Genomic DNA, 12,466 nt, shown 5'->3' on the forward strand with positions numbered 1-12,466 from the left:
ACAACTTGTAGGTTCATTATTGAATCGATTGAAGTTGGAAACAACTTGAAGCTTCATTATAGACTCGTTTGAAGTTGAAAAGAACTTTAGCTTCATTTACGCTCTTTTTGAAGTTGGAAACAACTTTTAGTTTCATTCTTGACTCGTTTGAGCCTGGAAACAACTTGTAGCTTCATTATTGACTCAATTGAAGTTTGAAACACCTTGTAGCTTCATTCCAGACTCGTATGAAGTAGAAAACAACTTGTAGCTTCATTTTTGTTGTTTGAATTTGAAATGAATTCGTAGTTTCCTTCTTTACTCGTTTTAGCCCGGAAACAACTTGTAGCTTCGTTATTGACTCGAATGAAGTTGGAAACAAGTTGTAGCTTCATTCCAGACTCGTTTGAAGTTTAAAACAACTTGTAGCTCCATTTTTGGTAGTTCGAAGTTGGAAACAACAATTAGTTTCATTTGTGACCCATTTGAGCCTGGAAACAACTTGTAGTTTCATTATGGACTCAATTGATGTTGGAAACAACTTGTAACTTCATTATAGACTCGTTTGAAGTTTAAAACAACTTGTAGCTTCATTTTGGGTTGTTCAAAGTTGGAATCAACTTTTAAGTTCATTCTGGACTCGTTTGATCCCGGAAACAGCTTGTAGCTTCATTATTGTCTAGATTGAAGTTGGAAACACCTTGTAGCTTCATTCCAGACTCGTTTGAAGTTACAACTTGTAGCTTCATTTTTATTGTTTGAATTTGAAATGAATTTGTAGTTTCATTCTTGACTCGTTTGAGCCCGGAAACAACTTGTAGCTTCATTATTGACTCGAAGGAAGTTGGAAACAACTTGTAGCTTTAATCCAGACTCGTTTGAAGTTAAAAACAAATTGTAGCTCCATTTTTGGTTGTTCGAAGTTGGAAGCAACATTTAGTTTCATTCGTGACCCATTTGAGCCCGGAAACAACTTGTAGTTTCAATATGGACTCGATTGAAGTTGGAAACAACTTGTAACTTCATTATAGACTCGTTTGAAGTTGAAAATAACTTGTAGCTTCATTTTGGGTTGTTTAAAGTTGGAATCAACTTTTAAGTTCATTCTTGACTCGTTTGAGCCCGGAAATAGCTTGTAGGTTCATTCTAGACACGTTTGAAGTTGAAAACAACTTGTAGCTTCATTTTTTGTTGTTTGAAATTGAATGAACTTGAAGTTTCACTGTTGTTCAAAGTTGGAAACAACTTTTTGTTTCATTCTTGACTCGTTTGAGCCCGGAAACAACTTGTAGCTTCATTATAGACTCGTTCGAAGTTGAAAAGAACTTTAGCTTCATTTACGGTTGTTTGAAGTTGGTAACAACTTTTAGTTTCATTCTTGACTTGTTTGAGCCTGGAAACAACTTGTAGCTTCATTAATGACTCGATTGAAGTTGGAAACAACTTGTAGCTTCATTATAGACTCGTTTCAAGTTGAAAAGAACTTTAGCTTCATTTTCGGTTGTTTGAAGTTGGAAACTACTTTTAGTTTCATTCTTGACTCGTTTGAGCCCGAAAACAACTTGTAGGTTCATTATTGAATCGATTGAAGTTGGAAACAACTTGAAGCTTCATTATAGACTCGTTTGAAGTTGAAAAGAACTTTAGCTTCATTTACGCTCTTTTTGAAGTTGGAAACAACTTTTAGTTTCATTCTTGACTCGTTTGAGCCTGGAAACAACTTGTAGCTTCATTATTGACTCAATTGAAGTTTGAAACACCTTGTAGCTTCATTCCAGACTCGTATGAAGTAGAAAACAACTTGTAGCTTCATTTTTGTTGTTTGAATTTGAAATGAATTCGTAGTTTCCTTCTTTACTCGTTTTAGCCCGGAAACAACTTGTAGCTTCGTTATTGACTCGAATGAAGTTGGAAACAAGTTGTAGCTTCATTCCAGACTCGTTTGAAGTTTAAAACAACTTGTAGCTCCATTTTTGGTAGTTCGAAGTTGGAAACAACAATTAGTTTCATTTGTGACCCATTTGAGCCTGGAAACAACTTGTAGTTTCATTATGGACTCAATTGATGTTGGAAACAACTTGTAACTTCATTATAGACTCGTTTGAAGTTTAAAACAACTTGTAGCTTCATTTTGGGTTGTTCAAAGTTGGAATCAACTTTTAAGTTCATTCTGGACTCGTTTGATCCCGGAAACAGCTTGTAGCTTCATTATTGTCTAGATTGAAGTTGGAAACACCTTGTAGCTTCATTCCAGACTCGTTTGAAGTTACAACTTGTAGCTTCATTTTTATTGTTTGAATTTGAAATGAATTTGTAGTTTCATTCTTGACTCGTTTGAGCCCGGAAACAACTTGTAGCTTCATTATTGACTCGAAGGAAGTTGGAAACAACTTGTAGCTTTAATCCAGACTCGTTTGAAGTTAAAAACAAATTGTAGCTCCATTTTTGGTTGTTCGAAGTTGGAAGCAACATTTAGTTTCATTCGTGACCCATTTGAGCCCGGAAACAACTTGTAGTTTCAATATGGACTCGATTGAAGTTGGAAACAACTTGTAACTTCATTATAGACTCGTTTGAAGTTGAAAATAACTTGTAGCTTCATTTTGGGTTGTTTAAAGTTGGAATCAACTTTTAAGTTCATTCTTGACTCGTTTGAGCCCGGAAATAGCTTGTAGGTTCATTCTAGACACGTTTGAAGTTGAAAACAACTTGTAGCTTCATTTTTTGTTGTTTGAAATTGAATGAACTTGAAGTTTCACTGTTGTTCAAAGTTGGAAACAACTTTTTGTTTCATTCTTGACTCGTTTGAGCCCGGAAACAACTTGTAGCTTCATTATAGACTCGTTCGAAGTTGAAAAGAACTTTAGCTTCATTTACGGTTGTTTGAAGTTGGTAACAACTTTTAGTTTCATTCTTGACTTGTTTGAGCCTGGAAACAACTTGTAGCTTCATTAATGACTCAATTGAAGTTGGAAACAACTTGTAGCTTCATTTCAGACTCGTTTGACGTTGAAAACAACTTGTAGCTTCATTTTGGTTGTTCAAAGTTGGTAATAACTTTTAGTTTCATTCTTGACTCGTTTGAGCCTGGAAACAAATTGTAGCTTGTTTGAAATTGAACGAAGTTGAAAAGAACTTTAGCTTCATTTTCGGTTTTTTGAAGTTAGAAACAACTTTTAGTTTCATTCTTGACTCGTTTGAGCCTGGAAACAACTTGTAGATTCATTATTGACTCGATTGAAGTTAAGAACACCTTGTAGCTTCATTCCAGACTCGTTTGAAGTAGAAAACAACTTGTAGCTTCATTTTTATTGTTTGAATTTGAAATGAAATTGTAGTTTCATTCTTGACTCGTTTGAGCCCGGAAACAACTTGTAGCTTCATTATTGACTCGAAGGAAGTTGGAAACAACTTGTAGCTTTAATCCAGACTCGTTTGAAGTTGAAAACAACTTGTAGCTCCATTTTTGGTTGTTCGAAGTTGGAAGCAACATTTAGTTTTATTCGTGACCCATTTGAGCCCGGAAACAACTTGTAGTTTCATTATGGACTCGATTGAAGTTGGAAACAACTTGTAACTTCATTATAGACTCGTTTGAAGTTGAAAATAACTTGTAGCTTCATTTTGGGTTGTTCAAAGTTGGAATCGACTTTTAAGTTCATTCTTGACTCGTTTGAGCCCGGAAATAGCTTGTAGGTTCATTCTAGACACGTTTGAAGTTGAAAACAACTTGTAGCTTCATTTTTTGTTGTTTGAAATTGAATGAACTTGAAGTTTCACTGTTGTTCAAAGTTGGAAACAACTTTTTGTTTCATTCTTGACTCGTTTGAGCCCGGAAACAACTTGTAGCTTCATTATAGACTCGTTCGAAGTTGAAAAGAACTTTAGCTTCATTTACGGTTGTTTGAAGTTGGTAACAACTTTTAGTTTCATTCTTGACTTGTTTGAGCCTGGAAACAACTTGTAGCTTCATTAATGACTCGATTGAAGTTGGAAACAACTTGTAGCTTCATTTCAGACTCGTTTGACGTTGAAAACAACTTGTAGCTTCATTTTGGTTGTTCAAAGTTGGTAATAACTTTTAGTTTCATTCTTGACTCGTTTGAGCCTGGAAACAAATTGTAGCTTGTTTGAAATTGAACGAAGTTGAAAAGAACTTTAGCTTCATTTTCGGTTTTTTGAAGTTGGAAACAACTTTTAGTTTCATTCTTGACTCGTTTGAGCCTGGAAACAACTTGTAGATTCATTATTGACTCGATTGAAGTTAAGAACACCTTGTAGCTTCATTCCAGACTCGTTTGAAGTAGAAAACAACTTGTAGCTTCATTTTTATTGTTTGAATTTGAAATGAAATTGTAGTTTCATTCTTGACTCGTTTGAGCCCGGAAACAACTTGTAGCTTCATTATTGACTCGAAGGAAGTTGGAAACAACTTGTAGCTTTAATCCAGACTCGTTTGAAGTTGAAAACAACTTGTAGCTCCATTTTTGGTTGTTCGAAGTTGGAAGCAACATTTAGTTTTATTCGTGACCCATTTGAGCCCGGAAACAACTTGTAGTTTCATTATGGACTCGATTGAAGTTGGAAACAACTTGTAACTTCATTATAGACTCGTTTGAAGTTGAAAATAACTTGTAGCTTCATTTTGGGTTGTTCAAAGTTGGAATCGACTTTTAAGTTCATTCTTGACTCGTTTGAGCCCGGAAATAGCTTGTAGGTTCATTCTAGACACGTTTGAAGTTGAAAACAACTTGTAGCTTCATTTTTTGTTGTTTGAAATTGAATGAACTTGAAGTTTCACTTTTGACTCGTTTGATCCCAGAAACAACTTGTAGCTTCATTATTGACTCAATTGAAGTCGGAAACAACTTGTAGCTTCATTACAGACTCGTTTGAAGTTGAAAACAACTTGTAGCTTCATTTTTTGTTGTTCAAAGTTGGAAACAACTTTTTGTTTCATTCTTGACTCGTTTGAGCCCGGAAACAACTTGTAGCTTCATTATAGACTCGTTCGAAGTTGAAAAGAACTTTAGCTTCATTTACGGTTGTTTGAAGTTGGTAACAACTTTTAGTTTCATTCTTGACTTGTTTGAGCCTGGAAACAACTTGTAGCTTCATTAATGACTCAATTGAAGTTGGAAACAACTTGTAGCTTCATTTCAGACTCGTTTGACGTTGAAAACTACTTGTAGCTTCATTTTGGTTGTTCAAAGTTGGTAATAACTTTTAGTTTCATTCTTGACTCGTTTGAGCCTGGAAACAAATTGTAGCTTGTTTGAAATTGAACGAAGTTGAAAAGAACTTTAGCTTCATTTTCGGTTTTTTGAAGTTGGAAACAACTTTTAGTTTCATTCTTGACTCGTTTGAGCCTGGAAACAACTTGTAGATTCATTATTGACTCGATTGAAGTTAAGAACACCTTGTAGCTTCATTCCAGACTCGTTTGAAGTAGAAAACAACTTGTAGCTTCATTTTTATTGTTTGAATTTGAAATGAAATTGTAGTTTCATTCTTGACTCGTTTGAGCCCGGAAACAACTTGTAGCTTCATTATTGACTCGAAGGAAGTTGGAAACAACTTGTAGCTTTAATTCAGACTCGTTTGAAGTTAAAAACAAATTGTAGCTCCATTTTTGGTTGTTCGAAGTTGGAAGCAACATTTAGTTTCATTCGTGACCCATTTGAGCCCGGAAACAACTTGTAGTTTCAATATGGACTCGATTGAAGTTGGAAACAACTTGTAACTTCATTATAGACTCGTTTGAAGTTGAAAATAACTTGTAGCTTCATTTTGGGTTGTTTAAAGTTGGAATCAACTTTTAAGTTCATTCTTGACTCGTTTGAGCCCGGAAATAGCTTGTAGGTTCATTCTAGACACGTTTGAAGTTGAAAACAACTTGTAGCTTCATTTTTTGTTGTTTGAAATTGAATGAACTTGAAGTTTCACTGTTGTTCAAAGTTGGAAACAACTTTTTGTTTCATTCTTGACTCGTTTGAGCCCGGAAACAACTTGTAGCTTCATTATAGACTCGTTCGAAGTTGAAAAGAACTTTAGCTTCATTTACGGTTGTTTGAAGTTGGTAACAACTTTTAGTTTCATTCTTGACTTGTTTGAGCCTGGAAACAACTTGTAGCTTCATTAATGACTCGATTGAAGTTGGAAACAACTTGAAGCTTCATTTCAGACTCGTTTGACGTTGAAAACAACTTGTAGCTTCATTTTGGTTGTTCAAAGTTGGTAATAACTTTTAGTTTCATTCTTGACTCGTTTGAGCCTGGAAACAAATTGTAGCTTGTTTGAAATTGAACGAAGTTGAAAAGAACTTTAGCTTCATTTTCGGTTTTTTGAAGTTGGAAACAACTTTTAGTTTCATTCTTGACTCGTTTGAGCCTGGAAACAACTTGTAGATTCATTATTCACTCGATTGAAATTAAGAACACCTTGTAGCTTCATTCCAGACTCGTTTGAAGTAGAAAACAACTTGTAGCTTCATTTTTATTGTTTGAATTTGAAATGAAATTGTAGTTTCATTCTTGACTCGTTTGAGCCCGGAAACAACTTGTAGCTTCATTATTGACTCGAAGGAAGTTGGAAACAACTTGTAGCTTTAATCCAGACTCGTTTGAAGTTGAAAACAACTTGTAGCTCCATTTTTGGTTGTTCGAAGTTGGAAGCAACATTTAGTTTTATTCGTGACCCATTTGAGCCCGGAAACAACTTGTAGTTTCATTATGGACTCGATTGAAGTTGGAAACAACTTGTAACTTCATTATAGACTCGTTTGAAGTTGAAAATAACTTGTAGCTTCATTTTGGGTTGTTCAAAGTTGGAATCAACTTTTAAGTTCATTCTTGACTCGTTTGAGCCCGGAAATAGCTTGTAGGTTCATTCTAGACACGTTTGAAGTTGAAAACAACTTGTAGCTTCATTTTTTGTTGTTTGAAATTGAATGAACTTGAAGTTTCACTTTTGACTCGTTTGATCCCAGAAACAACTTGTAGCTTCATTATTGACTCAATTGAAGTCGGAAACAACTTGTAGCTTCATTACAGACTCGTTTGAAGTTGAAAACAACTTGTAGCTTCATTTTTTGTTGTTCAAAGTTGGAAACAACTTTTTGTTTCATTCTTGACTCGTTTGAGCCCGGAAACAACTTGTAGCTTCATTATAGACTCGTTCGAAGTTGAAAAGAACTTTAGCTTCATTTACGGTTGTTTGAAGTTGGTAACAACTTTTAGTTTCATTCTTGACTTGTTTGAGCCTGGAAACAACTTGTAGCTTCATTAATGACTCGATTGAAGTTGGAAACAACTTGTAGCTTCATTTCAGACTCGTTTGACGTTGAAAACTACTTGTAGCTTCATTTTGGTTGTTCAAAGTTGGTAATAACTTTTAGTTTCATTCTTGACTCGTTTGAGCCTGGAAACAAATTGTAGCTTGTTTGAAATTGAACGAAGTTGAAAAGAACTTTAGCTTCATTTTCGGTTTTTTGAAGTTGGAAACAACTTTTAGTTTCATTCTTGACTCGTTTGAGCCTGGAAACAACTTGTAGATTCATTATTGACTCGATTGAAGTTAAGAACACCTTGTAGCTTCATTCCAGACTCGTTTGAACTAGAAAACAACTTGTAGCTTCATTTTTATTGTTTGAATTTGAAATGAAATTGTAGTTTCATTCTTGACTCGTTTGAGCCCGGAAACAACTTGTAGCTTCATTATTGACTCGAAGGAAGTTGTAAACAACTTGTAGCTTTAATCCAGACTCGTTTGAAGTTGAAAACAACTTGTAGCTCCATTTTTGGTTGTTCGAAGTTGGAAGCAACATTTAGTTTTATTCGTGACCCATTTGAGCCCGGAAACAACTTGTAGTTTCATTATGGACTCGATTGAAATTGGAAACAACTTGTAACTTCATTATAGACTCGTTTGAAGTTAAAAATAACTTGTAGCTTCATTTTGGGTTGTTCAAAGTTGGAATCAACTTTTAAGTTCATTCTTGACTCGTTTGAGCCCGGAAATAGCTTGTAGGTTCATTCTAGACACGTTTGAAGTTGAAAACAACTTGTAGCTTCATTTTTTGTTGTTTGAAATTGAATGAACTTGAAGTTTCACTTTTGACTCGTTTGATCCCAGAAACAACTTGTAGCTTCATTATTGACTCAACTGAAGTCGGAAACAACTTGTAGCTTCATTACAGACTCGTTTGAAGTTGAAAACAACTTGTAGCTTCATTTTTGGTTGTTCAAAGTTGGAAACAACTTTTTGTTTCATTCTTGACTCGTTTGAGCCCGGAAACAACTTGTAGCTTCATTATAGACTCGTTTGAAGTTGAAAAGAACTTTAGCTTCATTTACGGTTGTTTGAAGTTGGTAACAACTTTTAGTTTCATTCTTGACTTGTTTGAGCCTAGAAACAACTTGTAGCTTCATTAATGACTCGATTGAAGTTGGAAACAACTTGTAGCTTCATTTCAGACTCGTTTGACGTTGAAAACAACTTGTAGCTTCATTTTGGTTGTTCAAAGTTGGTAATAACTTTTAGTTTCATTCTTGACTCGTTTGAGCCTGGAAACAAATTGTAGCTTGTTTGAAATTGAACGAAGTTGAAAAGAACTTTAACTTCATTTTCGGTTTTTTGAAGTTGGAAACAACTTTTAGTTTCATTCTTGACTCATTTGAGCCTGGAAACAACTTGTAGATTCATTATTGACTCGATTGAAGTTAAGAACACCTTGTAGCTTCATTCCAGACTCGTTTGAAGTAGAAAACAACTTGTAGCTTCATTTTTATTGTTTGAATTTGAAATGAAATTGTAGTTTCATTCTTGACTCGTTTGAGCCCGGAAACAACTTGTAGCTTCATTATTGACTCGAAGGAAGTTGGAAACAACTTGTAGCTTTAATCCAGACTCGTTTGAAGTTGAAAACAACTTGTAGCTCCATTTTTGGTTGTTCGAAGTTGGAAGCATCATTTAGTTTTATTCGTGACCCATTTGAGCCCGGAAACAACTTGTAGTTTCATTATGGACTCGATTGAAGTTGGAAACAACTTGTAACTTCATTATAGACTCGTTTGAAGTTGAAAATAACTTGTAGCTTCATTTTGGGTTGTTCAAAGCTGGAATTAACTTTTAAGTTCATTCTTGACTCGTTTGAGGCCGGAAATAGCTTGTAGGTTCATTCTAGACACGTTTGAAGTTGAAAACAACTTGTAGCTTCATTTTTTGTTGTTTGAAATTGAATGAACTTGAAGTTTCACTTTTGACTCGTTTGATCCCAGAAACAACTTGTAGCTTCATTATTGCCTCAATTGAAGTCGGAAACAACTTGTAGCTTCATTACAGACTCGTTTGAAGTTGAAAACAACTTGTAGCTTCATTTTTGGTTGTTCAAAGTTGTAAACAACTTTTTGTTTCTTTCTTGACTCGTTTGAGCCTGTAAAAAACTTGTTGCTTCATTATAGACTCGTTTGAAGTTGAAATGAACTTTAGCTTCATTTACGGTTGTTTGAAGTTGGTAACAACTTTTAGTTTCATTCTTGACTTGTTTGAGCCCGAAAACAACTTGTAGCTTCATTAATGACTCGATTGAAGTTGGAAACAACTTGTAGCTTCATTTCAGACTCGTTTGACGTTGAAAACAACTTGTAGCTTCATTTTGGTTGTTCAAAGTTGGAAATAACTTTTAGTTGCATTCTTGACTCGTTTGAGCCTGGAAACAAATTGTAGCTTGTTTGAAATTGAATGAACTTGAAATTTCACTTTTGACTCATTTGAGCGCACAAACAAGTTGTAGCTTCATTATTGACTCGATTGAAGTCGGAAATAACCTGCAGCTTCAATCCATACTCGTGTGAAGTTGTAAACAACTTGAAGCTTCATTTTTGGTTGTTCAAAGTTGGAAACAACTTTTAGTTTTATTCTTGACTTGTTTGAGCCCGGAAACAACTTGTAGGTTCATTATTGACTCGAATGAAGTTGGAAATACCTTGTAGCTTCATTCCAGACTCGTTTGAAGTTGAAAACAACTTGTAGATTCATTTTTGGTTGTTCAAAGTGGGAAACAACTTTTAGTTTCATTTTTGACTCGTTTGAGGCCGGAAACAACTTGTAGCTTCATTATTGACTCGATTGAAGTTGGAAACAACTTGTAGCTTCATTTTAGACTCGTTTCAAGTTGAAAAGAACTTTAGCTTCATTTTCGGTTGTTTGAAGTTGGAAACTACTTTTAGTTTCATTCTTGACTCGTTTGAGCCCGAAAACCACTTGTATGTTCATTATTGAATCGATTGAAGTTGGAAACAACTTGAAGCTTCATTATAGACTCGTTTGAATTTGAAAAGAATTTTAGCTTCATTTTCGCCTTTTTTGAAGTTGGAAACAACTTCTAGTTTCATTCTTGACTCGTTTGAGCCTGGAAACAACTTGTAGCTTCATTATTGACTCGATTGAAGTTTGAAACACCTTGTAGCTTCATTCCAGACTCGTGTAAAGTAGAAAACAACTTGTAGCTTCATTTTTGTTGTTTGAATTTGAAATGAATTCGTAGTTTCATTCTTTACTCGTTTTAGCCCGGAAACAACTTGTAGCTTCGTTATTGACTCGAATGAAGTTGGAAACAACTTGTAGCTTCATTCCAGACTCGTTTGAAGTTTAAAACAACTTGTAGCTCCTTTTTTGGTTGTTCGAAGTTGGAAACAACATTTAGTTTCGTTCGTGACCCATTTGAGCCTGGAAACAACTTGTAGTTTCATTATGGACTCGATTGATGTTGGAAACAACTTGTAACTTCATTATAGACTCGTTTCAAGTTTAAAACAACTTGTAGCTTCATTTTGGGTTGTTCAAAGTTGGAATCAACTTTTAAGTTCATTCTGGACTCGTTTGAGCCCGGAAACAGCTTGTAGGTTCATTATTGTCTAGATTGAAGTTGGAAACACCTTGTAGCTTCATTCCAGACTCATTTGAAGTTGAAAACAACTTGTAGCTTCATTTTTTGTTGTTTGAAATTAAATGAACTTGAAGTTTCACTTTTGACTCGTTTGATCCTAGAAACAACTTGTAGCTTCATTACTGACTCGATTGAAGTCGGAAACAACTTGTAGCTTCATTACAGACTCGTTTGAAGTTGAAAACAACTTTTAGCTTCATTTTTGGTTGTTCAAAGTTGGAAACAACTTTTAGTTTCATTCTTGACTCGTTTGAGTCCGGAAACAACTTGGAGCTTTATTATTGACTTCTTTGTGGTCATTATGGGTCAAAAGAACAGTAATCAAAGGATCTTTCTGGATTATGTGATGCTCATCATTTGCTTCCTGGATTGTTCGAAAGATCTTTATGCTTAGGGACAATTCTGTACAGCACATCTCTTATTCCATTGGTAACGGTCAGAATGTATCTCTGTGGTTTGATCCTTGGTACTGTAGTCAACCCATTTGCTCCTCTGCTGATCACCATATCATCAGTCAATCTGGTCTGGGCAAATCAACGATGGTTGCAGATATTTTATCTCAAGATGGATGGACTTTGCCTCAATAAAATTATCATGATGTTTTGGTTTGAAAGCAACAATTTAATCTTAATACCAGTTTCAACTTGGCTCTCCAGGACAACATTCATTGGGACAATATCTGTGCTAGCAAAATTAGAGTCTACAACCTTTGGGACTCAATTCGACATCGAGTACATATTGTCCCTTGGGTCAAGTCTGTGTGGCATAAAATGCGGGTGCCCAGATTGTCTTTTCATCATTGGCTCCTGATGCGTAATAGAATCAACACGGCTGATAATTTAAAGAAGTATGGATATACTGATTTCGACGCTTGTCCCTTTTGCATTAATGGGCGTGGAACAAACACTCATCTTTTTCTTGAATGCTCCTTTACTCAACTCATTATTAAAATGGTTTTTGCAAATAGAAGTTCCATGCCTCCCACTTTTTGGATGAGTTGGTGTACTTGGCTTACTGGTCTTCGTGTACAACATATTCGGGACTGCATTGTCATTTTAGCATTCCAAATTGTAATTTATTCTATTTGGAAGGAGCGGAACAACCGAATTTTCAAAGAAGAATACTCCAGGCCTTCACCGATTGCAAAAGAATTTTTGCAACTTATTAAATGTCGTCTCATGTCATCAACTTGGTTTGCCACGGAAAGCATGACTACTCCTTCCATTCTCGACTGGATTAATGTTGATTAATGTTGATTAAGGCTGTAAGCTTGATTAATGTTGACTAGTTGGTAGTTGACTAGACTTTTAGGATATACTTTTGTATCCTAGCTTTAGTTTGTACCTCTTTTGTTGAGTGGTTGCGGCATGTGCATAACTCCTTTCATCTATTTGTACGCCCACTTTTTTTATTAATGCAACAATATTTTAGCAAAAAAAAGAATAAGTTGAAAACACGTTGTAGCTTCATTCCAGACTCGTTTCAAGTTGAAAACAAGTTATAGCTTCATTTTTTGTTGTTTGAAATTGAATGAACTTG

This window comes from Daucus carota, chromosome 4 (genome assembly GCF_001625215.2).
Source record: "Daucus carota subsp. sativus chromosome 4, DH1 v3.0, whole genome shotgun sequence".
NCBI lineage: Eukaryota > Viridiplantae > Streptophyta > Magnoliopsida > Apiales > Apiaceae > Daucus > Daucus carota.